Genomic DNA, 25,676 nt, shown 5'->3' on the forward strand with positions numbered 1-25,676 from the left:
GGTGAGGATTTTTAGGGTGCTTAATTTTAAAATGGCTTATGATGAGGATTTTTAGGCTGGTTAGTTTTAAAACTACAGATGAGATTCAGGCTCCAAGGAGTGGAATTTGTTTGCCCCTTTGTTGGGAAACATTTACATTTCTAAGGGAAACCTCTATCTGTGAAGATGCCTCCCTCTCTGTGCCAGGAAGAAGGGGGGATGGTCTTATCTCTAGAAGCTCTTGGTCAATGCCAGAGGCAAGAACTTAAGTTGGTTACTGTCTGGCAACCTCATGTAACTGACCCTCCCCCCCACAAATCCTCCTTTGTCTTTAGCCGAGGATAAAATTCAAGCGGTGACTTCTGCCATTTACTCAATCCGGTTTGATTCTTATCTACCATTTTAACTTTTTTACATATTCTTTGTCTTGTAAAGAGATAACTCACATACCTATGCCTTAAATTTAGCTCTAACCCTCAACTGGGGCAGCAGCAGGAGCTCTGACTGCCCGTGGGTCCTGTCCCCACGCACCAGCTCTGCCTGCCCATGGGTCCTGTCCCCATGCCAGCGGGGGCAGCAGCAGCGGCTCTGCCTGCCCATGGGCTCTGTCCCCATGCCAGCGGGGGCAGCAGAAGTGGCAGCAGCAGAAGCTCTGACTGCCCATGGGTCCTGTCCCCATGCTATTCCACACTATTCTCTAAATAAAAGAGCACTACTGCCAGATCTTGAGAGTCTAAGAAATCTTTCTTTCGACTCCTCGGCTCACCGACCCCGCATCAAAATGATTGCGACTCAGGCCAGAGCACAAACACAATGCCAGAATTCAACAGAAGCAGGGGGAGAACTTGTGTGTGTGTCTCTTCTACCGTACAAATGCTGAGAGGAGAAGCTGGAGAAGGGTCACCCAAAGCAAAAGATGTGCTTGATTACTGACGGGACTTGATTGGAAAATACACAGGCTCTGTCCCCACTGCAATCAGCTTATATCCCTCTTATACTTTCCCCTTCAGAGACCCCTCAACCTAACACACCCTTACTGAGCTCATCACAGTGCAGCCATCCATCAGTTTTTAGGGTAATTGTTTTATCTAACATAAAATTTTACAAATTATAAAAGGTGTACAGAGTTCACAGTTATTATTCAGTATGTCTCCAGCTCTCATGAGTTATAAAGTGCTTTATAATTAGTTTTTGTTAATTATGGGATTAACTTTTTTAAAAATGAAGGAACAAAGGCAAAATAACCTGGGCTACATTTGACAAATATCAAAGGTATGAAACTATTAGAGCACTTTAACATTTAAGAGAACGTAATTACCTGGAAATTTGTAATGTTAAACACTCAATCTGATGAACATTTACTATGTGACCATCAAGAATCTACAAGCTGGGGCGGCCAGGTCGCCAACCGGTTAAGTTCACATACTTTGCTTTGGTGGCCCAGGGTTCTCCAGTTTGGATCCTGGGTGTGGACCTATGCACCGCTTATCAAGCCATGCTGTGGGAGGCATCCCACATATAAAATAGCGGAAGATAGGCACAGATGTTAGCTCAGGGTTAATCTTCCTCAAAAAGAGGAATCTACAATCTTCCTCAAAAACGAATCACAAGTTATTTCCCTTTTTATTCTGATTATAACATTTTTATAAATTGGTTCCCTTTGAATTGGAAATGCTACAAGGGAGAAAATCAAATCATAAATTTGATTTCTTTATTCGTACAGTAAATTTCCAACAATGTCCTTCACTGAAGATAGCAAAATAAGTTACACATTATTGTACTAAGTGGGAAGACAGAGAGAAAGCTGCATAGCTCTTTAACCTCCTTGAATCCCTCAATAAGAACAGACAGCAGCCAGAAGAAGAAAGCCCCAAACCAAAGAATCACATATAAAATGATAGTAGGTACAAGGGGAAAAATAAGGCTCCTAGTTAGTTTTTAATATTGATCATCAATGTTAATCAATAGATAATAACTGAAAAGGGGTAGTTAAGAGTGTTATAAGGGTATTACCCTAAAGGTAGCCATTGAAACAAAAATATAATCCTTCTTTAGAAAAAGGAAGAACGACTAGAGAAAGCAAACAAACAGAAAACCGAGAGAAAGAGGAGAGACTACCTATACAATATCTGTTTAAGAAAGGACAAAAATGCATATATGTATATATAGAGATATATGCTATATTAAAAAAGTTAAAGGATAAGCCATAACATATGTTTTAACAGTTATCTATAGAAGAATTCAGGGAATAAATTAGAAGGGACATGGGTAGTAGCTATGCTTCATTGATTATTTATTATTTTTTTATAATTGACTCTAAAAACATTTATGGATACATATAAAACAAAATTAAATTTGAAAACACATTCCCAAAAATATAAAATGAAACAAATCAACCCAAATATTTCTCTGGTTAGTAACATAATCACCCAGAAAACATCTTTTCCAAATGACTTTACAACAGAGTAATTTGGTAAGTCATCTCTAGAGGGACATACCCTGAAGACAAAAGAGAAGTATAAAAAAATTACTTGTTTCAATTATGTTATTGCTGGTAGCACTGGCATTGTTATTCTGACAAAGCAGTGTATGTAGTATGAGATAAAGTAAATGAGTTTGTGATATTCAAATTCTATCATTCCAGAGTGGTTGTCAAGACTCTCGTGGGAGAAAGGAGAAACAGATGTAAAATAGAAGAAATTAAGTAAAAACTCTATAATGTACATTTTAATTGAAGTTATCAATATTTATTCTTTAGTGTTTTATCTTTAAAAAACAAACATTCAATTTCCTTCTTCTGTCTACTGAAGAGGCCTGGAAATTGTAATGAGCTAGTAGCAACGAGCACCCCTAGTGTGTGGAGGAGGTTTTCCGAACATCAATCCCACTAAAAGGAACAAGGATTCTTTGGAATAAGAGCTAATTCCAGCACTGAGACATAAAATATGCTAGAAGCACTTGCTTCTACCAAACAACAAGGAATCCATTACAGTCTACTGGGGCCCTGTGGAAAAGGCTCAAAGGCAGTTTGAAGAGTTCCACACTGGCCCAAGTTGGGACACTTTGAATAATAATAATAATCGCAATGTATTGAAAATATGTTTAAACTTATTAGTTCATTATGATACCAAAACAAGGGAAAGAAAAGTTTATTGTTGATGGATGTTAGTGAACTAACTTATTGTTTAAAAAATGGTAAGTAAAGGAAATGAATTTAGCATTTATCCTGACTTTCCTCTACTCGTTGGACCACTTGGTAAACAAAGAGCAAATGGAGGAAAATTTCTTTTTATAGAAATATTTCAGGTAATAAATGGAAAAAGCTAGTTTTAGAATGTCACTTTTTTACAACCATTAATAAATGAATTAATGTAGAAACTGAGCATCAAGAGTTGCTGACATCACGAAAAGGGAGACAATAAGACATTATTGGTTTCATTATGGAAGATCAAACCACCAATGATGAAAAAGTTTTGCTACTAATGTTGAACCTAAATCCTGTTACTTCCTTAGATCCAACCACCAATTTGCAAGAAATACAAAGGACAGAAGGGCATGCCTTATGAAACCATAGGAATGCAGTCAGCAAAATCTAGACTTTGCAAAACTCTACAGAACAAAGGATGAGGTGTCTTTAACAATAGATTGCAAGGGAAAAAGTTACAGAAGAAGAGACCTATAATATAGAGGGAAATTAAGGATTATATTAATGAATTTCAATGTATATAACTTATTTGTATCCTGATTTAAACAAAAAGAAAAGAATAATGCTTATGCAACAATTGGAAATATAAACATCTTCTTTATCCATTCATCCATCACTGGGCACTTAGGTTGTCTCCAAGTCTTGACTATTGTGAATAATGCTGCAATAAACATAGTGGCACATATATCTTTTTGAATGAGTGATTTTGTGTTTTTTGGATAAATACCCAGAAGTGGAATAGATGGATCATATGGTAGTTTTGTTTTTAATTTTTTGAGAAATATCCATACTGTTTTCCATAGTGGTTGCACTGGTTTGCATTCCCACTAGCAGTGTATGAGGGTTCCCTTTTCTCCACATCCCCTCCAACACTTGCTTCCTGTCTTTTTAGTAATGGCCATTCTGACGTGTGTGAGATGATATCTCATTGCAGTTTTGATTTGCATTTCCCTAAAAATTAATGTTGAACATCTTTTCATTTTCTTTTTGGCCATCTGTATACCTTCTTTGGAAAAATGTCTCTTCAGATCCTCTGCCCACTTGTTAATTGAGTTTTTTGTTTTGTTGTTGTTGAGTTGTGTGAGTTCTTTATATATTTTTGAATATTAACCCCTTATTGGATATACGATTTGCAAATATCTTCTTCCAATTGGTAGGCTGTCTTTTCATTTTATTGATGGTTTATTTTGCCATGCAGAAGCTTTGTAGTGTGACGTAGCCCCATTTGTTTATTTTGTTTGTTTGTTTCACTTGGACAAGGAGATATATTAAAAAAGATACTGTTAAAACCTATGATATAGAGTGTACTGCTTATGTTTTATTCTAGGTGTTTTATGGTTTCAGGTCTTACATTCAAGTCTTTAGTCCATTTAAAGTTAACTTTTGTATATGGTGTAAGATAGTGGTCTACTTTCATTCTTTTGCATGTGGTTCTTCAGTTTTCCCGACACCATTTATTGAAGATACTTTCCTTTCTCCAGATAATCAACAGTGAAAAACTGAAAGCTATCCCTCTAAGAAAAGGAACAACACAAAGATGCCCACTTTCACCACTCTTGTTCAACATAGTATTGAAAGTCCTAGCCAGAGCAATTAGGCAAGAAAATGAAATAAAACGGATCCAAATTGGAAAGGAAGATGTAAAACTGTCACTATTTGAAGATGAAATGATTTTATATATAGAAAACCCTAAACAATCCACAAAAAAACTATTAGAAATCATAAACACAGTAAAGTTGCAGGGTACAAAATCAACACACAAAAGTCATTTGTGTTTCTATACACTAACAATGAAATAGCAGACAGAGAAATCAAGAATACAATCCCATTTACAATTGCAACAAAAAGAATAAAATACCTAGGAATAAACTTAACCAAGGAGGTGAAAGTCTGGACACTGAAAACTATAAAACATTGTTGAAAGAAATCAAAGAAGACACAAAGAAATTGAAAAATATTCCATGTTCATGGACTGGAAGAATTAACATAGTTAAGATATACATACTACGTAAAGCAATCTACAGATTCAATGCAATCCCTACCAAACTCCCAAAAACACTTTTCACAGAAATAGAACAAAGTATCCTAAAATTTATATGGGACAATAAAAGACCCTGAATAACCAAAGCAATGCGGAGAAAAAAGAACAAAGCTGGAGACATCACACTCCCTGATTTCAAAGTATACTATAAACTTGTAATAATCAAAACAGCATGGTAGTGGCAGAAAAACAGACACACAGATCAATGGAACAGAATTGAGAGCCCAGAAATAAAACCACACACCTATAGACAGCTCATTTTTGAGAAAGGAGCTATTATTCATCATTTATTCACTTAGTCTTGCATTGGTTAACATACGTACATTGTCCCATGTGTCAAGAGGGTGTCTTCAGTGTTAGAGATTCAATAATTAATAAGACATATATTTTACTTTAAGTAGATTGTACTGAATGGGAGAAGACTAACAAGCAAATAATTACTAGACAATGTGGTAAATTTATGATAGGGATATACAGATAGTAGTTTATCGTGGAAAAGGAGAAAAAGAACATTACTCAGTAGGTAAGGGGTAAATATAAGGCATTTCAGGCATAGAAATACAATGAGAAAATGTTCTGGGTTAGAGATGAGGTAGAGCTAGAGAGAGGGACAGGGATAGTAAGTAATATGAAAATACATAATTCTTTTGTCACAAGAATACAAAATATGCTACAAGTAATCTTCTCCAATCTACAGAGTCATTGTATCAGTGCTGGAAATTTAGATAATTTCCACTAGACTGTAAACTCTCCATGAGGATGAGGACTGTCCTGGCCTTGCTCACCATTGTTGTCCCAGAACCTAACACATTTTCCAGCCCATAACATGTGATGGATGAAAATTTGTTGAATAGTGGAATGGTTGGATAAACAGATGAATGAATGAATGTATGGCTTGTTATTTTCAAAAAGAATGCAGTCAGCATTGATTGGCATTAAGGTTTGTCCTTCTCTTGGATTATTTCTTACCATGGAGCCCTTGAAGTGAGACTTGGCTAAAGAGTGTAAATATTGGGCTGGCTTTTGAAACATTCACAGACATTTTAAGAAATAGCCGAGTGGTAGCAGCTGCAAACAAGCAGCTGAAGCTGAGGAGAAGGGCTTCAGGAATCACCCAGCAAGGCTGGCTCCTGCAGAGCCCTGACCTCACTGGTAGACGAATTCTCCAGGGAAATTTTCATGCACGCGTGCATCCATTCATTCAACAAATATCTATTCAATGTCTACTATGTGCTGGCACATTCTAAACACTGGAGATATGGAAACACACACACACACACACACAAACACCTGCCCTCATAAAGCTAATATTTAAGTCAAGGGAGACAGATAATTAGTAACAATATAGTATTTCATCTAGTGATAAATGCTATGGAGAAAAATAAAGGAGAGAAGGGGCAGGGAGAGTGACTGAACTGTGGCCTCACTGTCCATCAAACTGCATTGGCAGGAGAATCCCTAGGAGAGAAGAGATGGTCTGGGAGTCCATCGTATTCTGAATACTGACATAAACAGGAATTAAGGGCATGAGATTAGACCTACTGGCTCCAGGAGGTTAGGGATGGTTAGGCTGTGAGGGTTTTCTTTGGGGAGGGAGGTGAACATAGAGAGAGGGGTTGCTTGGACTATACAGTGTTCACTCCTGGTGTTGAGGTGAGAAGGAGTCTCCTCGGGGGCACTGCCAGTTCCTATATATGACTTACCTATATATCCAAAGAAAATACTGTTAGCAAGAACTATTTTGAGACACACTAACACAGACCACTCTTTTTCAGACCAATGACTAGTTACATTAGTTGAAAACTTACAGTCTCAATTTTATTTTTACTATAAAAGCCCAATAGGTAATTAACTCGACATTCATGATTCCTTCTGATTTGCTAATATCCCTTTATAAATTTTAGGGTAAATATAACATCTTTATTGGAAGAAGATACAAATCTGTGCTTTGAGCCTATAAATCAATGCAGGACCAAAGATGAAGCAAAAAGTGATTTGGCAGCCTCCCCATAGATGCCATGGTTCCAGGGGACGTCAGCTTTTACTTGAACACTGTGGAAGCTAATCAAGCAACAAATCAGAGTGTGTTTCCAATCGCTCTGGACCTATTGCCAAGTAAACAGTAAAAATGCAGTTTATTAAAACTAGTCTCAGACTAAATCAACTAATAATCATCTGTTTCAAAGGCAAGAAATGCTTAGAAATTTGCTTGTCTAAGGCAGGGTGGCACCATCTGGATTGGAAAACAAAATCGCTCTGTATGGAAAATTCAATAGCATTGCAAAACAATCTCAGACCTGCCCTTAAGGTAGTACACAGTAGGTGTGAAATGAGAGATGTCAGTTTACAGAGGAAGAGCTCAGTCGGGATTAAGATGTTTAGGGTATATTTGGGAAGGACTTAGATCTTTGAAGAATGGATAGATGGAGAAAAATGGAGAGGGAATTACAGATAGGGTGAGCAGCATGAGAAAAAACAGGGAGGTGAAAAAATAAACAACGTTTTGCAAATTTATTCTCTGAAGGCTGGGAGAATTGGCGAGATGACAGTCAGAAGACAGCAGGAGACACACAGAGCACGAGACTGTGTAAGGATAACTACAGAACTCTCAGTGAGTTTAAAAACATGGAAAGCAAACATTCCATCCCCCAAATAGATTTGCTTCTTTCTTTTTTCTTTTTGCAACACAACCAAATCAAACTTTAGGACAAGTAAGAAACAGAATGTTCTCTGCTGCATTTTGGAAAGCCAATATTCTTTCCACGCTTTGTAACTTTAAATACAACCAGAGGAAAGTGACGTTCTCTCAGATCTTGTTAACAGATAGGCCTCTAGACATACCCTGTCCTTCAGGAGCGTCAGTGGTGCAGAGCCTGCGAAGCATTCCAGGCCACTTGCTTTCTCCCAGTGCTGTGCTGCTGAATGAGGGGGCAGCACGGCTCACACACTATCTTTGTTTTCACCCTCCCACCAGAAAAGGTAATGTCTTAAGGAACAATTAAACGCATAGAACTTTGTCATTCCTCCAGGAAAATGAGAAACTGCAGGCTGTGCTCTGGCTTACCAAATACTGTTTTGAAGACTCTGAAAGTCTCTGAGGGGGAAGAACAGGCACAGGATCTGTAGCATTGTTCACACTTCCCCTTTGTTCAGGTTTTATGTAACAATGAGAAGCACCCACGAGATTGTAGATGCATCTTGTGCCAGGTATATTTTCCATGAACACAACGAAAATCATATTTTGGGCTATGTGGGAGATCAGAAAACTTCAACTTTTTTGGTAATTAAAAGATATGTTTATTAGAAATTGCAAGAATTATGTCTGGGTGGGTGAGAATTTACTGAGCAGTCATTGGTTAGGCTGGTCTTCATAAAAAGCAAAACAATGAGAACACTAATACAAGCACTTACTACATGCTGGACTTCGCATGTATTATCTCACTTAAAGGTCACAATGCCTACTTTTTGAAGTAAGGGTTCTTCTAGGGGAGATGAGGCTTAACTAACTTGCCCAAAGATGCTGAGGCTAATAAGTGGCCTTAAGCTAACCTAAGTGGTCTTACTCCAGACCTTGCACCCTTTCCCAGTAAACCCCACTGCCTCCTGCCCCTTAATAGTTCTGAAATGAGTGGGAAACTTCCGAATTCCCCTAATTTCTTGTCACTTGTCACTTTTTCTTTCCTCATTCCCTTATCGAGTCTTGTTAATGTCCACCTGTTTGAGATAAGTCTAGGAACTGGTCACCATAAAATGTCGTGTGAGCAAGCCCCAGAGCTAATGCGAGGAGTTCTTTCTGGAGGAGCTGGAGGGTGGAGGTGGCTAGCTGCTTCCTCCGGACCCGCCCAGCCCCTGAGAGGGCACCCTCTTAAGGCCTCCATCTGAGGTGGACTGAGACCTATAAGACATCAGGAAGACGTTTCTGAGGCCGCACCAGAGTTATATCTAACTTGGAGACGGGGCCCATCGGGAAGGTCATTACAGAGCTCTCCCTTCAGTCCCTCGGCCCAAAGCATGGGACTCAGAAACGTCCACTAACTGCGCAGCAGAACATCAGCCCTGAACAGACCATTTTCTCTCTTTCCTTCCTCCAAATAGACCTTCAATAATAAAAAAGTGTCAGTTCTGTTCCATGCCTTTGATGCAGGAATCTTCAGATATAATCTTGGTATAATCAGAAGAACTGAATATGGGACATTAGTGAAAAATTTTAAACGGAATCCTAAGAGGACTTTTAATTTTTGTTTTACTAGTTCTAGCAGAGTTGATATTCAAATGTAAAATTAAATAGAGAAAAAATGGAGGGATGGGAAAAGGTTGTTGATTCTTTCTACAAGTTCATATTTATTGAGCAACTCCTCTATGTCTGATGCTATAATTTGTATCATAGAAGGTAAGAAAGGAGTAGATTCATTGACTATTGACTTAAAGGAATTGAAGTCTTACATAGAAAATGAAATTTGTCAGGGAGAATAGTCACATGTTTCCAAACTCTCTATTTTGGCAATTTAGAAATGGCACAGAGTCTGACAGCAGAGTAAGTCAGCGACCATAAAGAGCATAGCGTCATTTCCATTATTTCTTCATAAACTTTTTTTTTTTTGGTTTTTACTTTTTCCTTTCTTTTTGTTTAAACAAATGTGCACCACGATGGTTCAACAAGTAAGGCAGATGCCATGAATATGAAAGCTGCAGTTTGCAACACACCATATCAAGAATTCAAGGGAGGTGAATTAGACAGAAGTGGTAGTCATTCTAATTAAACAATCAGGTAACATCACAAGTTGGTTTGCAGCATCAGAACTGTCCATTTGAGTGTCTTTTTTCTTAATGATCAGAGGTCCCACGTTGTCTCCAGTCTCTTCATTGTGTTTTGTGTGAGATCCATCACAGAATGGGAACTTTTTGGACCTCCAACGATGGCAGTACACAGCTTTATCTCCCAAATCCTCCATGTCAAAAGCATGTACTACCTTGGGGTTGTCTTTCTGGATGTGAGGGTTGACCATTGATTTGTTGCAATGATCTTTACCATAAAATCTTTTGTAAGCTAGATAACCAATCACAGCTGTGCCCGCAGCAAAGGTAACTGCTGCGATCCATTCAACTTTTACGCTGGAAGTCAGACTCATGGCGCCGTCGCTTGCCAGGCGTGTGCACGGGACACAGACCACAAACGGGCTCGCACGGACAGCAGGAGTAAAGGTGCGAGAGGCGGCCTAAGGGCACTTACTCCAGGCTGCTACGGCGCAGGCGCCGAGAGCACGTGTGTCTCTTCATAAACTTTTAATTTCCCTCCTTCAGTGAGTGAATACCAGGCTGACTACATTTAAAGCAATGACTCATATTTTCCCAGGTTATGCACTAGCGTTTATAAATCTCTGCAGGAGTTAGATTCATGGACACTTCGTTAAATTAGATACATAATCAATTTCTGTTCCTTCTGCTCTGTGGCTTGAGTCTTTGTATGATCCCCTCTGCTACCTCAGTGTGATGAATCTTTCCATCTTCTTAGATGGATTTATTATTAAAAAATGACATCTTGATGACTCTCTTCTTTCTCAAGGTTCTCCCTTGAACCTTAATAAACCTGTAATTAATAAATATTCCTTTAAGACCAGAACATTATAATTTTGAGTTGAGTAGCACTTCTTGTCCAGAAAGACGCCCTAAATAGCCCCAAATATTTAAACATAACATTAATAAGTGTGTCTGAGTGATCACAAACTCAGTCCCAAGACTAATGCAATATGCAGATTGAGTAAGCGTCTGCTTGCAGGGCAGTGGCAGAGAGGCCAGCAAGTATCTGGTGGCTCCACCAGTACATTCCATACTTACTGTCACTTACCTGAAATTCAATCAGGGGTATTGCTTTCTTTTTTTTCTTTTATTTTGAATTTATATATTTATCCCTAACAAAAACGTAAAAAATCAGGATGTGTATGCAACATGACATTAATTAGAGAGGCTTTCTTCAAAGCACCTTTTAGATTCTGGAACTGTAAAGGGAAAACTAAAGGAAGGAAAATAAGGGAAATGGGTATCTAAAGTGAATGGAAAGAGGATGTCTCCAAGGGGCTCAAATTCGTTGGAGGGTAATGGCCACCTTCAGCTAATCCAGAGATGTGCTCAGGTCTGAGTGTAGTACAACAAAAATGAAATAAATTCTGAACAGTAATATCCAATCACAATACTGCATACTCTAGTGAATTACTTATGCCCCAAGGCCCTATGTCCTAATAGTCTTCCAAAATTTTACTCATTCATTCAACAAATATTTAAGTATCTAAAATGCATTATCCAATATTCTAATTGCAGGGATAACAGCTGTAAACAAAATGGACCAAAATCACTCAGAGGATTTACATCTAGCTTTAAAATGTATCTTCTAAACTTAACCTCAGTACGTTATTACTTAGAGTGTAAATCCATCATTAATCTATCCAAAAGCCACAGGGCAGTTTTGCTTACAGATTACAAGTGGCTGCTTTCTGTGGAGTATTTTCTCAAGTAGTGAAATAAATCAAATCTTTTATCATTTACAAATATGTCTTTGCTCTGAATGAACAAAAGAATTTATTTCTCTGTACCAGTGCATCTGCTTCTCTTGTTATGAAAGTACAGCCCAGTCTCTCTGCATGAGGCCACTCCCCGAAACAAACATTTAATTAATTTGAGCAATGAATATTATTCTCACTCTGGATTCTAGAAATTAAACAAAAACATTAGTGTTATTCCTCTCATTTTTCTCTCTAATGCCCCATGTTGTTCCAATGCACATTAGTCCATTGAAATAGCCAGAACTGGGACTCAGTTGTCATTGTGAACAAACTGGGAGATAAGGAAGAACCTACAGACTAGACCTCCAGGGTAGGATAAGGTAGGAAGCTTGGTTCCATCCTCAGTAGTAAAGATGGAATGCTAGGCAGGCAGGTGTTTCTATTCAGAGTTGTCAGTCAACAAGGAGTAGAGGCCAAATCCAAGTTCTGTATTTCTGCTTATTAGGCATACACTCTCTTGAAATTTACTGAAAATCCCTAAGTCGTAGTTTTCTCACCTGTAAAATGAACACAGAATATACACATACTTTTTATTGATGTCAGAGGAAAAACCATCCTATCCTTATGTTACTGGTTTTAATTGATCTCTGTTACCCAAGCGAGAGTAGTATTGGACATTCTCTAACACCTGTTCCTTAGCTCATCTGTCTACAAAGAGGAATAACATGCCACTTGAACATGGGGAAAGCCTGATATATACAGTCACATTAACCCTGAGTGGTATCACTCCATTAAAAAAATAAATAATGAAAGTGGGCCTGTGCTTATCTCTCTTCTGCTATTCCAATCACTAAGGAAGGCTTTTATCTCTCTGACACAGGTAGCAAACTGGACCCTCTAAAGGTCTACTTGGAGATCTATCTGTTTGTCTACCCTCCTTTCTTTCTGGAACTATCCATCCTTTAAGACATTATGTTTTTTATGAAGCTATGTGGCTCTTTCACGTATAAAGGTAACCTCTATATGCTTACTTTCTGGACAAATGTCTCAAGATCTAGCTTTTGGGAGAGAAAGAAGCTTCCTTCTCAATGAGACCATAGTCACAGTCTCCAATTCAACTTTACAAGAAATAGGACTGATGCACTTTGCTTTCATCTGGCACTAAGTGTCTATTTCTCAACTTGTTAAGGAACATAGAGGACTAAGTATTCCTAAATTTCCATCAAGAAAGAGAATATAAAATGCATGTATATTGGTTAAGAGGCAAGAAATTAGTTCCTACAAGAATTGGTGAGAGCAGGTGGGACATCAATCTTGGAACTATTGCAGAGGCAGAAGGCCAGGAAGAGAAAGGCTTGTTACTTAAACGGTGCTGCAAGCTGTGGTTCTGGCACCAGAAACAATGCGAGATCCTAGCTCTTGGAACTTGGGACGGAAAGGAAGAGCAGAATTAGCCGTAAGATTGAGATGTTGGATGAAAGCCCTTTTTGAGGAGGGATAACTCTAGACTCAGATCCTGAAGAAGCACTGATGTCTTAGTGAGGGATTTTTACCCTTGCTGTAGCCATTTAGAGGACAGGAAAGGTGGTGGGTGATAAGTAAAACCACAAATTTGACAGGGAATTAATTATAATACTGTGCCACATGGATTCCAATTTAAAATCCCTCTTAAAATAATCTAGGAAGGTTTAACACAGTGCAGTAGCTTTTTTTAAGTAGTCATTGTATATCCTATAAAAATATGTCTTTGCATAGTTCAGGGTTATGATGTCACACACCTCCAGGGGCCAACCATGAGATGCAAATGGACGAATGTGGTCAGATGCAGGGAATCAATCAGGAGAGTCGGGTGAAGAGGAGGGGAGGGCTGTAGATCACACGGGACAGCTGGCACTCAGTCAGCAATGGGGCCTATTCAGGATGTGATTCCTCAGGAAGAGCCAGAAATCCAGGCTCTGAGAGTTTCCCAAGTATGACCTTAAACAATTTTTGATATTGACAACTAAGTCTAACTTAAAAAAAAATTATATTAGTGGGACTATCACAGCCTCCAGTGTGAAGCACTAAGGTTGTTATAGGACCAAGGGAACATTATTTTTAATTTATGGTTCACTAATCCATTAGGATGGAGATCAAATATAACTTGCCTTACAGATATAATTTTAACTAAATGACTTCATCAGCTTTTTAATTAACAAGAATGAATATCCACTTAATCAAGTAATTTGAAACATGCTTTATACATTATCTTATGATCAGTTATTGAGATGGTAGCAAAAAGAGGAGGGAGATAGGAATGGCAGTGAGCAGAGGAATCACGTTTGAAGATAAAAAAAAGAAAGAGAGGCAAGTAGAGAGTGAAAAGGGAGGAGACAAATGGTGCTGAAAAGAAACATCATGGAAGAGAGAAGCAATTCACACAGTGAGAAAGAACAGAGAGAAGTTAAAGAAATTTTGAACTGATATTAACTGGGTTTCACTTTGCTATGTACCTCATTTATTCACTCCCTAATTCAAGTTAATAGAAATATATTGTCTTAAGATGCGCAACAGTGTCTAACTGAAACAGGTGCAGCAGTGAAGAAAAACATGCCCATGGACTCACAGAGATTGCGTTCGAGTGGAAACAGAAGATGAGCACATCAAGAGATGAACATATAATACATCAACTGGCAGTCAATGTTATCGAAGGAAAATACCAAGGCAGGATGGGTAAAGCTCATAGTCAGGAGATTGCTTCTTTGGGTAGGTGGTCAAGGAAGACCTCAGCTAAGTTAACATTTTAGCAGAAATCTTAAGGAAGTAAAGGAGCTGTGTGTGAGAATAACGTTACATACCTTATTTCTTTTATTTATTCATTTTTTTGAGAGGAAGATTGTCCCTGAGCTAACATCTGTGCCAATCTTTCTCTATTTTTTTGTGTGTAGGATGCTGCCACAGTATGGCTTGACGAGCAGTGTATGAGTTGGCACTTGGGATCCCAAACCCATGAACCCTGGGCCACTGAAGTGGAGTCTGTAAACTTAACCACTACACCACTGGGCTGGCCCCAACATTCCATACTTTAATTCACCTCTATGAGGGCAGGAATTGGGTCTACTTTGTTCACCACTGACTCCTGATTGCTTAGCACACAGTGACACACTCTGGGAGGAATAAGCAAAATAACCTTCCATGGTAGATATTAGCCCCTGGAGAGCCAGCACAGGAGACACAGCTCATCATCCCAAACCTGGAAGACCTCAAGGCTGTTGTATTAGTCTGCTTGGGCTGCTATAAAAAAACACCGCAGACTGGGGGGCTTAAACAACAGGAATTTATTTTTTACAGTTCTGGAGGCTGGAAGTTAGAGATCAAGGTGCCGGCAGGGTTGATCTCTGGTGAAGTATCTCCTTATGGCTTGTAGACAGTCACCTTCTTACTTTGTCCTCATATGGCCTATCCACGTGTGCATGCAGAGAGAGAGAGCACTCTCTGATGTCTCTTTCTCTTCTTATAAAGACACTAGACCTATCAGATTAGGGTCCCTTCTTTATGACCTCATTTAACCTTAAGCGAGGTTACCTCCCTAAAGGCCACATTAGGGGTTAATTCAGTCACATTAGGGGTTAGGGCTTGGGACTATGGATTTGGGGGGAGCATAATTCAGTCTATAATAGCCATTGTACCCTGGAAGATGGATTAGGATTCCTTAATCACAAGTAATAGATACTGATCATGTCTAATTTAGACAAAAAGGAGTGTGTGGATAGGATGTAAGGGACAAGGCTGTCTTTGCTTGAGCCTGGTACTCGCTATAGTTGCGCAGTGCATAGCCTGTAGCATCATCATCCATGGCCTTATTTCTTATTCCATAACCTCAGAGTGTTGAAGGAAATGATGAAGAACCAGACTTTGGAGGGCCAAAAATCAGAGACTCTCCAGACTTTAAAAGCTGGGACTAATAGAGTCTCTTAGGGAACCACCCTCAGGGTGAATGAACTCCAATTATTTTCAGTCTTTATGGCTCTCCAATCAAGATAAAAATCAGGGGAGAAAGAGTTGTATAGCTCTCAGGTCAGGTACATCTCTTTTTGTAAAGAGAGGTCTAGAAACTTGATAGTTATACTGAGTTTTTCTTTAGTGGGTCTGTGATGGTGCCCAAAGCTAAATCAAAAGGCTGTTCCCAGAAACACGAGGAGGAATGGACTCTGGGCAGGAGAAGTTATAACAGCTAAAATTCTAGTCGAGAAGAAAATGAGCCCTGGCACCAGTATGTGGGGATGGAATCCCAACTCTGCCATGTGTTCACTGGCTCTATGACTTTGATCAGGTTACTTAACTGATCTGTACCTTAGATTCTTCATCAGTAAATGGAAGAATTTTCCAGAATTATCTCCTAAAATGTTGATTTAATTCATAAAAGCAATCAGAACAGTACCTGACACTCTATAAGTACTCAAAAATATTAGCTAATATTATTTTATCTGGGACTGAAGGACCTCATTCATGATCTAACATACATTCTGCTTTAAAAAATAATTTCCCCTGAGATCATTTTATTACATGATTATTATTAAACATGTGTCATTCAATTTGATTCAGATTTACTTGACTGTGTTTCTCTTTCTCTCTCACACACGCAAGTGTCCATGTGCACTGATATAGGTTTCATATGTTTCTTCCTAACTGTGTTACTGGAAAATAAGCTTATAAAATTGCCTTTGATAAATCCTAGTTGTGACGATTCAAACTTGCTCAAAGGCCAGAGATCAAAGCAAATGATAAATGCAGTGTTAAACAGGCTAGGAGGAGGCTGCAGAGGGAGGGTGGGAGTTAGTAACTGTTGAATAAAGCAGTTGTTATTCAACATCAGACAGAGGGAATAAACGCCAAGTTAATGAAATTTTTACATGATACAAAATTGGGAGGCACTGTAGTTGTTGGAAGAGCTTAAGAGCCAATAGCAATGAAGCCATTTAGAGGAAATAAAGAAAATGAAATTCAAGTAAACAATACAATAGCATGATGAAATGAAATTAAATTGAGTCAGTAGATTCCTAAATTATACCACTTATTACAGTGCACTTTGCAAAACTATTTACATAATCATCTCTACTCCTCAGCCAAAAGCACTAGAAGACATTACCTCATTTAATTAAGAAATTATTGTGTATTGACTATATACTGGATATGGCATTACTCAGTAGGGTGCATCAATGAACAAGTCCTCATCCTAGCTAGTGAATGCATGGATTCAGCCTCACCCTTCTTTGTACCCCCAGCATCTAACATACAAGCCTGCAAAATAGAAAAAGAACTAGAATAAGAACAAGAAAAGAACTAGAGGCCATTTTTTCAATTGATGGATTTCTAAATATAAGATCAATACTTATAGTCAAATGTATCCAAAAGGAAAATTAGCAATAACCCCTATTGACTGAGACTAAATATGAGAAAAACTGCTTTCAGTGCTTGGCCTTCATTCTCATTTACTCCTCAAACAGATTACTGCACATTACCCCACGTTATAGTTGGGGAAATTGTAGGTAACTAACTTCCAAAAGCACAAAGATGGTAAATAGTGGTGCTGAGATTCAAACCAGGTCTGTGTAATTTGGTACTTTTAAATCCTCACAGATAATGTTAATTTCTAGGAGGTGATACACATCTAAGAGGAACTTTATTTAAATTTGTGAATCTCATGCATTTTTTACTGAACATACAGGTGATTCTCATGCAAGCATGGTTGAAAAACACTGGAAAACAAATTTCAACCTGCAGTCAGCATTAGCGATCCTTCACTGTTAACACTTCTTATCAAGATTTGAGTTCGATTATATCAAACGTGATGACTGCTTCTTTATCCCAAGTTAAACTCACCCTTGTGAAGCCTTTATGAAATCTTTATATCCATTATCACAGTTGATCCTTACAACAATTCTGTAACATAGTGGTGGATAAGGGAAAGAAAAGTTGGCTTTTTTTAAAACTTTCTCCTTTACAATTTGTAAACTGAGAATATTGATTGACTTGTCCAAGGGTACCCGAGAAAACAAGAGTTTTTTGTAATCACCATCCTCACCACAGCTTCCTGGATACATTTTCCTAATCTTGTTTGCTGTCAATGTTCATATCTATTTATAAAACACAAAGAATTACTTCAACAATGTTGCGAGACTTATCCTAAAGGGCGTATACAAGAATGTGAATGTTAAGTTCTGAAGTGCTCCATAAATGCTGAAGAGAACAAACAAGAATAGACCTCAGGAAAACAGTCAGAAATCAATGAGCAGAATTTCTCTAGAAATCAATATCACCAAAGGGGACAAATGGCTGAAAACTGAGGCTAAATTAGAATTTCACACACAATGTAATACAGTACCCAAACAGGCAGTGGTTCTCAAGGCTGCATATAAAGAGACACTTGATCCTAGAAGAGGAAAGCAATAGCCTTTTTCCACGAAGCTCTGGGGAAAGCTCATCTGATAACAGTGTCTGAGGTAATGCAACCCTACCAAGAGTGTGATAGAAAGACAACAGAAATGAGGAAGGAGAGGAAACATCAATTTCCAACTTAGGCTTAAGAAGCTTAATGCGTGTAGATTGGCGATGTAATGAAAAAGAGGCCATGATTCTGAGCAGTGACATCCCTTCTCCAAAGGAAGCCAGATGTTATTTAGTCTAATTCATGTGGACTTATAAAAACAAACCGACTGCTGAGACTTAGGGTTAGAAGCGACTAAAGTTACGTCCATTCCTCTAAGAATGATGTTCGAAATATTCAAAAAATGAAAGTGTACCTTAATTGTTAAATAAACCTTAGTTGCAAAGATTTTTGTTCATTCATTCACTCACTCGGTGAGCTTTTATAACTGCTATGTGCTAGCATTGTATTACGGGTTCAGGTAGAAAAATGAGTAAGAATTTAAAGAACTCATTTTTAATTCAAAATACAATTGTAAACAAATGCTTTATTAAAAGATGATATATGTCTTAAAATGCACTTATTTGTATTGTGATGCCAATAGGCACTTAGAAGTGGGGCAACTTTTAAAATGAGATGGGAAAAAAGAAATAATATTATAAAATTTTTCATGTTTTCTTTCTTGACTTTATAACATAAAGTCACATTATTAATTAATATTAAACACATTATTATATACTCTTCACGAACATATTTTATTTTATTTTATTTTATTTTATTTTATTTTATTTTATTTTGGAGGAAGATTAGCCCTAACTGCTGCCAATCCTCTTTTCGCTGAGGAAGACTGGCCCTGAGCAACATCCGTGCCCATCTTCCTCTACTTTATACTTGGGACACCTACCACAGCATGGCTTTTGCCGAGCGGTGCCATGTCCGCACCCGGGATTAAAACTGGCTAACCCTGGGCCACTGAGAAGTGGAACGTGCACACTTAACTGCTGTGCCACTTGGCGGGCCCCTTCACAAACATTTTAATGGCTTCAAAATATGTAGTGGAGTGAAAGTGCTCATTCCCCACTGGCAGAAGGGCTATGGAGTAGGCACAGTACCAGGTTAGGCAGTGACAGCAAGACAGCCCACTCTATATTTGGTGTCAAGCCCCCTCCCACAGTGGAGAATGTCAAACTCTTTCAGGGGCTAAAAAGAAGGTTGGGGCAGGTTTGAAATCTGCTCACTAAATTCATGCTTTGACTTCTACTGGAAGACAGTCAGCACTTGCCCCTATGCCGTGCATTAGGGGTACTTGATAGCTTCTACAGCCTAACTCTGGGACCGGGGCTCATCTGTAGCAAAGCCAAAACACGTACTCAGAGAAGTGGACACAGCAGAGGGGTGTGTTCTGCTGGGGCCTTATCAGGAGGCCCATCATTCTCTGTCCATATTTCGCTGGCACTGTTGCCATCATCCCACCATTTTCTTCAGCACCTGGAATGGTAGCGTATTCCCTGCCCATAAACCCTATGGGTTGCTAGGATCCCTTCCACACTAATCTTGAAAAGGACAGGGTAGTTAACAAGTTAACACTACTAATAATATAAATTATCTCTGATAGTAACAGTAAGTAACCCATATGCCAGGCTCTGTTCTATTTCACATGCACTAATTCATTTCATCCTCAGAATAAATTTAAGAGGAAATATGATCATCCTCCATTTTATAGGTGAAGAAATTTAAGGCTTAAGATTAATTAAGATTGCTTAGTTAACCTGCCCAAGATCACTCAGCAAGGCTGTGAAGGAGCCAACATGAAAATCCAGGCCATCTGGATGTGGAGCCGACCTGCTTTGCCACTATCACCTGCACATCAGGAGTACACCTGTTTAATCAATCCAGTGAGGGCTACAAAACCAGATCCCACTAGTGGAGTGTATGCATTATTTGAGCCAAAGGTACTTCTTCAGCACAAGTTCATTAAACCAACAAGCCCCTTTACTGGAGTGCTGTTCTCTTATTAAGAAAGGAAATAAGGAGTTCCAGCTGTGACAGGGCCAGGGGTGTGGTCTAAAATTGGAAAATTCTTGCCCTCGCATTGCTCATTAATGCTCTGCCTCTTGGATCAACTGAGAGCCAGGTGTCCCAGGCATCTGAAGTGAACACATTGCACAGTGAATAAAACTGAGGGGAAGTGAATGAATCCAAGGAAAGTCCTTGAGGAGGACTCAAAAGAGGGGGCGCATTCTGGCACCAGTGACAGTGGACGGAGACAACAAAGTAAAAGCAAACGGAGATACAAACCAGGAACCAAATGGGACCTGAATCAAAGCATGAAATTGTTAAGGACAGGAAGGAAGGTGGGTGGGAACAGTTACAAAAGCAATGTGAGTTATGCCGTCGCACCTCGTACCCTGAGGAAGCACTGATCAAAGCCTACGAGCCCATTCTGGCTCCTCTTCTCTTCAGGATAATGATAGTGAAGGATTCCTTTGTGCTTGCTCTCCCTCAGACACATCTCTGTGTGCAAATAACATATTGATTATTAATATTTGTATGTATTAATTCCATCAACAACCCTGTAAGGTAGGTATTAGTATTGTCTCCAATTTAAAATGAGAAAACCAATGACCAAACTGATGAAATAAAGTGTCCAACTCTCTCAGCTGATATGTGCCAGAGCCAAGATTCAAAGCTAAGTGGTTTGGTTCCAGAGTTATCATGAACTATCACATTGCATTTCCTCTTGATGGCTGGAGAGAATATATCAACTGTGTTTGTCCAGAGTCATCTCATTGGCACATTTTGGTGTCTGATGCATATGACAAGAGGAAAATGGTTCATTCGCTTATTACAGTAGAATTAGTATGGGACATTCTATCAACTTTTATCAAAAACACAACTTTTTTTAAGTTTTAAAAATTTATTTGTTTATTCTTATTTTATTATCATTATTATTATTTTGAGGAAGATTATCCCTGAGTGAACATCTGCCAATCCTCCTCTTTTTGTTGAGGAAGACTGGCCCTGAGTTAACACCTGTGCCCATCTTCCTCTATTTTATATGTGGGACACCTGCCACAGCATAGCTTGACAGCGGTGTGTAGGTCCACGCCTGGGATCTGAACTGGTGAACCCCAGGCTGCCAAAGTGGAGTGCAAGAATGCAACTACTGAGCCACCAGGCCAGCTCCAAAAATTTATTTATTTTTTTGTTTAATAATACGTGACTTGGCCTTTTTTTAAAATCAAGTTTATTGAGGTATAATAAAAATACAGCTTTATATGGTGATCTTATGGTTTCTCCTTATCTGAACCTCTAAATTCGTCTACGATCCGGTCACTGCTCTGTAGTAGAGGGATCTGAGGCTCTAACATATTAAACAGCACTACAAGGCATATTTGAATAGCCCTAGTTATGTGAAAAACGATCCCTTTTGGAAATCTTATCTAAGCATATTACTACCAGGTATCTAGCCCAAAAAAGAAAAAAAATAGAAGACTTGTTTCTAAGTCTATTTAAGATCATTAAAAATCAGCTCCACTAAATTTCACAACTACTTACTGAAATGATGCAAATTTATTCCCTCTTTCATCACTTGCAGCTTCCCTGAGGACTCTAAATCTTTTCTCCACATCAAACTTTTATATGCAACCCTATAGCCTTAAACAAGTAGCCAGTCTACCCAATTGATGCAGCATTTGAATGACAACCAGTGTTGATTCTATGGAAAGAGTATAGACCAGAAGAGTCTCAAGATCAAGAGGACCAAGGAAGGATAATGTCTGTTATAATTTTGTGTTTTAAGCACACAGCCATGGTCAACATGACCCGAACATAACTCTCAGTGGTTACACAATCATCCCAAATTTTCTTCATTTGTTTTCAATGTAGCCTTCTCTCGAAGACCAGTCCCCAAGCTTGCCTTACTTGGGCTCTGAAAGAAACGAATTTAAACATCCTTACCTGAGAAAACAAATTATTTCAAGTTACAGAAATTTTAAAGACAGCTTTTAATGTAAATATTGATTGATATATAAGCCAAAGCCTTGTCAAAAGTATCAGAAAAAATAGGCAATTTTTGCTGCAGACTATTGTCATATTTCTTTATGTAAGTGACTCCTCAGCCCAGTACCGGAAGATGATAACATTCTCATCAACATTTCAAGTGTAGAGAGTTATACTCTACAAAGGACTCCAATGCCTTGGATATTTTAAGGGGATGTGGCCTATAACCACTTGGGATAAAATTACCAAAATTGTGCAGCAATTCCTATTACCCTACTCAGGTAATCTTGATTGCCCATACCATGGTAAAGCCCATGATTTGTGTCAGGCAGGACACCCAGCAAAGAATTTCCTGAGACATAGGAGGATTTGCAGCATTCAGCCACAGACACGAATATAAGATGAAATCTGGTTTCATTATGGTTTGTTAATGATCAGTAAAGATACTTTAAAAAATATCTTCTCATGAGGTTCTTTAACAACATACTTGAAATACCCTGAAAACTTTAAAATTTAGCTATCACTAAGTAGGTATTCCTGAACACTATGTTGTGACTATGAAGTGTAGCTTCTTCACGGAGGTTCTCCTCTTACACTCATTGGGGATAGCAATAGTGATGCTTGTAAGAACTTGATCTCATCACCAAGGAATTGATTCCCAAGGTGAGGTCATGCTAACAGATTTCCCAGGGATCCCTAAGAATCAGGGTGCTTACAAGCATTACCAATATCATTCCAATTAATGTTTCAATGTACATAAAAATAAAAATATATTTTTCCCTCTAAAAATTGTAGAGATTGCATTAACTGAATATGCTGTTCTTAAGCTACATATAGAACTCAAATTGATTTGTATCAAGTGAGCACATTCTAAAACAAAGACTAGATGGACAAGAAAGAAAAAATAAATAAGAGACATGTTCACATGCTATTGCTTTTAGTGATGGCTCTAGGACTACAAGTATATTTAGGCCCCAAAGAGATTCAGCAGTTGATGAGACAAGGTCTCAGAGAGCCATATGTCATGATCTCCCACACCAAAAGCCTGGATCCAAGGAAGGGAGAAGTGTGCTATGAAGAAGACCCATAGGGAGAAAATAATAAGGAAAATTGAAAAATCCTTCTTGATGTTCTCCTGCCTGACCAGTTAGGAGCTTGTATGAAACAATAGATGGTGTTGAGAAGAGATCAAGATCTCACCAAAGAATATTTCAGGCATTATTAGCTGAGTCTCATAGTAATTTCAGGTAAGAAATAAGAACAGCCTGGCCATGTGAGAGGGGAAAGTTACCGGGAAAATAAGACATGATACAAGTGAATAGAGGAGCCAGCCCCATGGCCCTCTGGTTTGGTTTGTGTGTTCCACTTTGGTAGCCCAGGGTTCACCAGTTTGGATCCTGGGCATGGACCTACACACCACTCATCAAGCCATGCTGAAGTGGTGTCTCACATAGAAGAATTGGCATAGCTGACACCTAGGATATACAACTGCGTATCCGGGCTTTGGGGAGGGGGAAAAAAAGTGAATAGAAAAGCTACAATATATTATGTCTAGACCTGGGTTATATAGGAAGCTCAGGGCATTTCTCTTGGGGTATAACCCTACGGAAGATGGTCCTGGACTTTTAATAGAACAGAAGCTACTTGGATTCATCTCTCTCTATGGGGCACTCTATAGAAAGAATTGATAGGATTTTTTGTTTAGTAAAACAAATATTTGAGTCTGAAATCAAAGAAAAAGAATAAAAGGCATGAGTTTTCCCTACACTTTATAGGGACAGAAAGGGACAGACAGCTTTAAGGCAACCTTCACCAGAGCTCTGCACTAAAGTGTAACTGCTAAGAGAACTAGCAATGGAGAGATCTGAATTCCAATCTGCGTTGTTCCCTGACGTTTCAATCCTCTCAGAAATTTCATGGAGAGGATGAGATTTTTTTCACAGCCCTGAGTATAATATCATCTAACACTGTTAAAATGTCATGCTAATGCCTAAAACAAACTATAGAACAGTGCAAGAGTTTTGGGCCTCCCTAAATTTATTCCTATTTTACCACAATAAGTGAAAGGTCGTGATATTGTTTAATGGAGAGAAGAGTCTCAGTCATTGGATTCCTCAGCAGTGAAAAGTGTTCCAGAATGTCAAGAAGATATCAATTTCCAATTCCGTTCTTGAACATCATGATGTTCATAAGCTACTGCTTTCTTCTACTGAAGCTTTACCTTAGAGTATTCAATCGGGACATAAGATAAAGATGCCCTTTACACTGAAGCATCAATGTCTTTTTTTTTAATTTTAGTAAAGTTCAATTTTTCCTTTTTTAAAATTTATTTTCCAGCTTTATTGGGATGTAATCAACTTATAACATTGTATAAGTTTAAGGTGGACAACTTGTTTACTTGATACATTTATATATTCTCTCATGAGGATGCTCACAGATATTAGGATAAGACTGGATGAACACAGTGAACTCATCAACAAAGAACTGGAAAATATAAAAAAGAATCAATCAGAAATGAAGAATACAATACTGAAAATGAAAAATTCATTAGAGGGACTCAATAGCAGAGTAGAGGATACAGAAGAATGGATCAGTGAGCTAGATGAAAGACTAGAGGAAACCACCCAAGCAGAACAGAAAAAAGAATTAGACAGAATGGGAACAGTCTAAGGGAACTCTGGGACAATATCAAGCACACTAAAATTCGTATTATAGGTGTCCCAGAAGGAGAAGAGAGACAGAATGGGGCAGAAAATTTATTTGAAGAAATAATAGATGAAAATTTTCCTAATCTAAGGAAGGAAACAGACATTCAAGTACAGAAAGCACAGAGGGGTCCTAACAAGAGAGGCCCAAAAAGGCCCACCCCAAGACACATTATAATTAAAATGCCCCAAATTAAAGATAAAGAGTGAATCCTAAAAGCAGCAAGAGAAAAGCAACAAGTGACATACAAAGGAAAACCCATAAAGCTATCAGTGGACTTCTCAGCCGAAACTCTACAGGTGAGAAAAGAATGGCATGACGTATTTAAAGTGCTAAAAGGAAAAAACCTACAGCAAAGAATTCTCTATCCATCAAGGTTGTCATTCAGAATGGAAGGAGAGATGAAGAACTTCCCAGATAAGCAAAAATTAAAGGAGTTTATCACCAAGAAACCAGTTGTACAAGAAATGCTGAAGGGACTTATTTAAATGGCAAAGCAATGACCACAAATAGGGATAAAAAATTATCAAAAGAAGAAAACTCCTCAAAAAAATCAGGCAATAAAATCACTGGTAAAGGTAAAAATATAATAAAGGTAGCAGATCAACTACCTGTGAAGATAAATGAAGGTTAAAAGACAAAAGTACTAAAATTACCTATTTCAATGATAAGAGGGTAATGGAGAGACACACACAAAACAAGAGATAATATATGATTTCAGAAACATAAAGTGTGGGAGGAGGGGTGAGAAAAAGTAGAGCTTTTAGAAAGAGGTTAAGCTAACGAGGCTATCAACTTGATATAGACTGTTATAGACATAGAATATTATATATGTCCTCA

At 38.4% G+C, this 25,676-nt stretch overlaps 1 long non-coding RNA gene and 1 pseudogene across 2 annotated transcripts in view; both read right to left on the reverse strand.

Annotated features, from left to right (window-relative positions):
* LOC139041812 (uncharacterized) overlaps window positions 1-25,676 on the reverse strand; it is an 81,111-nt gene that overhangs the window by 31,521 nt on the left and 23,914 nt on the right. The window contains exon 1 of one of the 2 annotated variants that reach the window (XR_011497776.1): window positions 8,067-8,133. The exons of the other annotated variant lie outside the window; for it this stretch is intronic. This is a non-coding gene — a long non-coding RNA (uncharacterized lncRNA). Of the gene's footprint in view, window positions 1-8,066; window positions 8,134-25,676 lie in introns of those variants that run through there. 2 annotated transcript variants of the gene reach the window in all.
* On the reverse strand, window positions 9,831-10,475 carry LOC106844432 (CDGSH iron-sulfur domain-containing protein 1 pseudogene; annotated as a pseudogene).

The sequence above is a fragment of the Equus asinus genome, chromosome 24, assembly GCF_041296235.1.
Source record: "Equus asinus isolate D_3611 breed Donkey chromosome 24, EquAss-T2T_v2, whole genome shotgun sequence".
Lineage (NCBI taxonomy): Eukaryota > Metazoa > Chordata > Mammalia > Perissodactyla > Equidae > Equus > Equus asinus.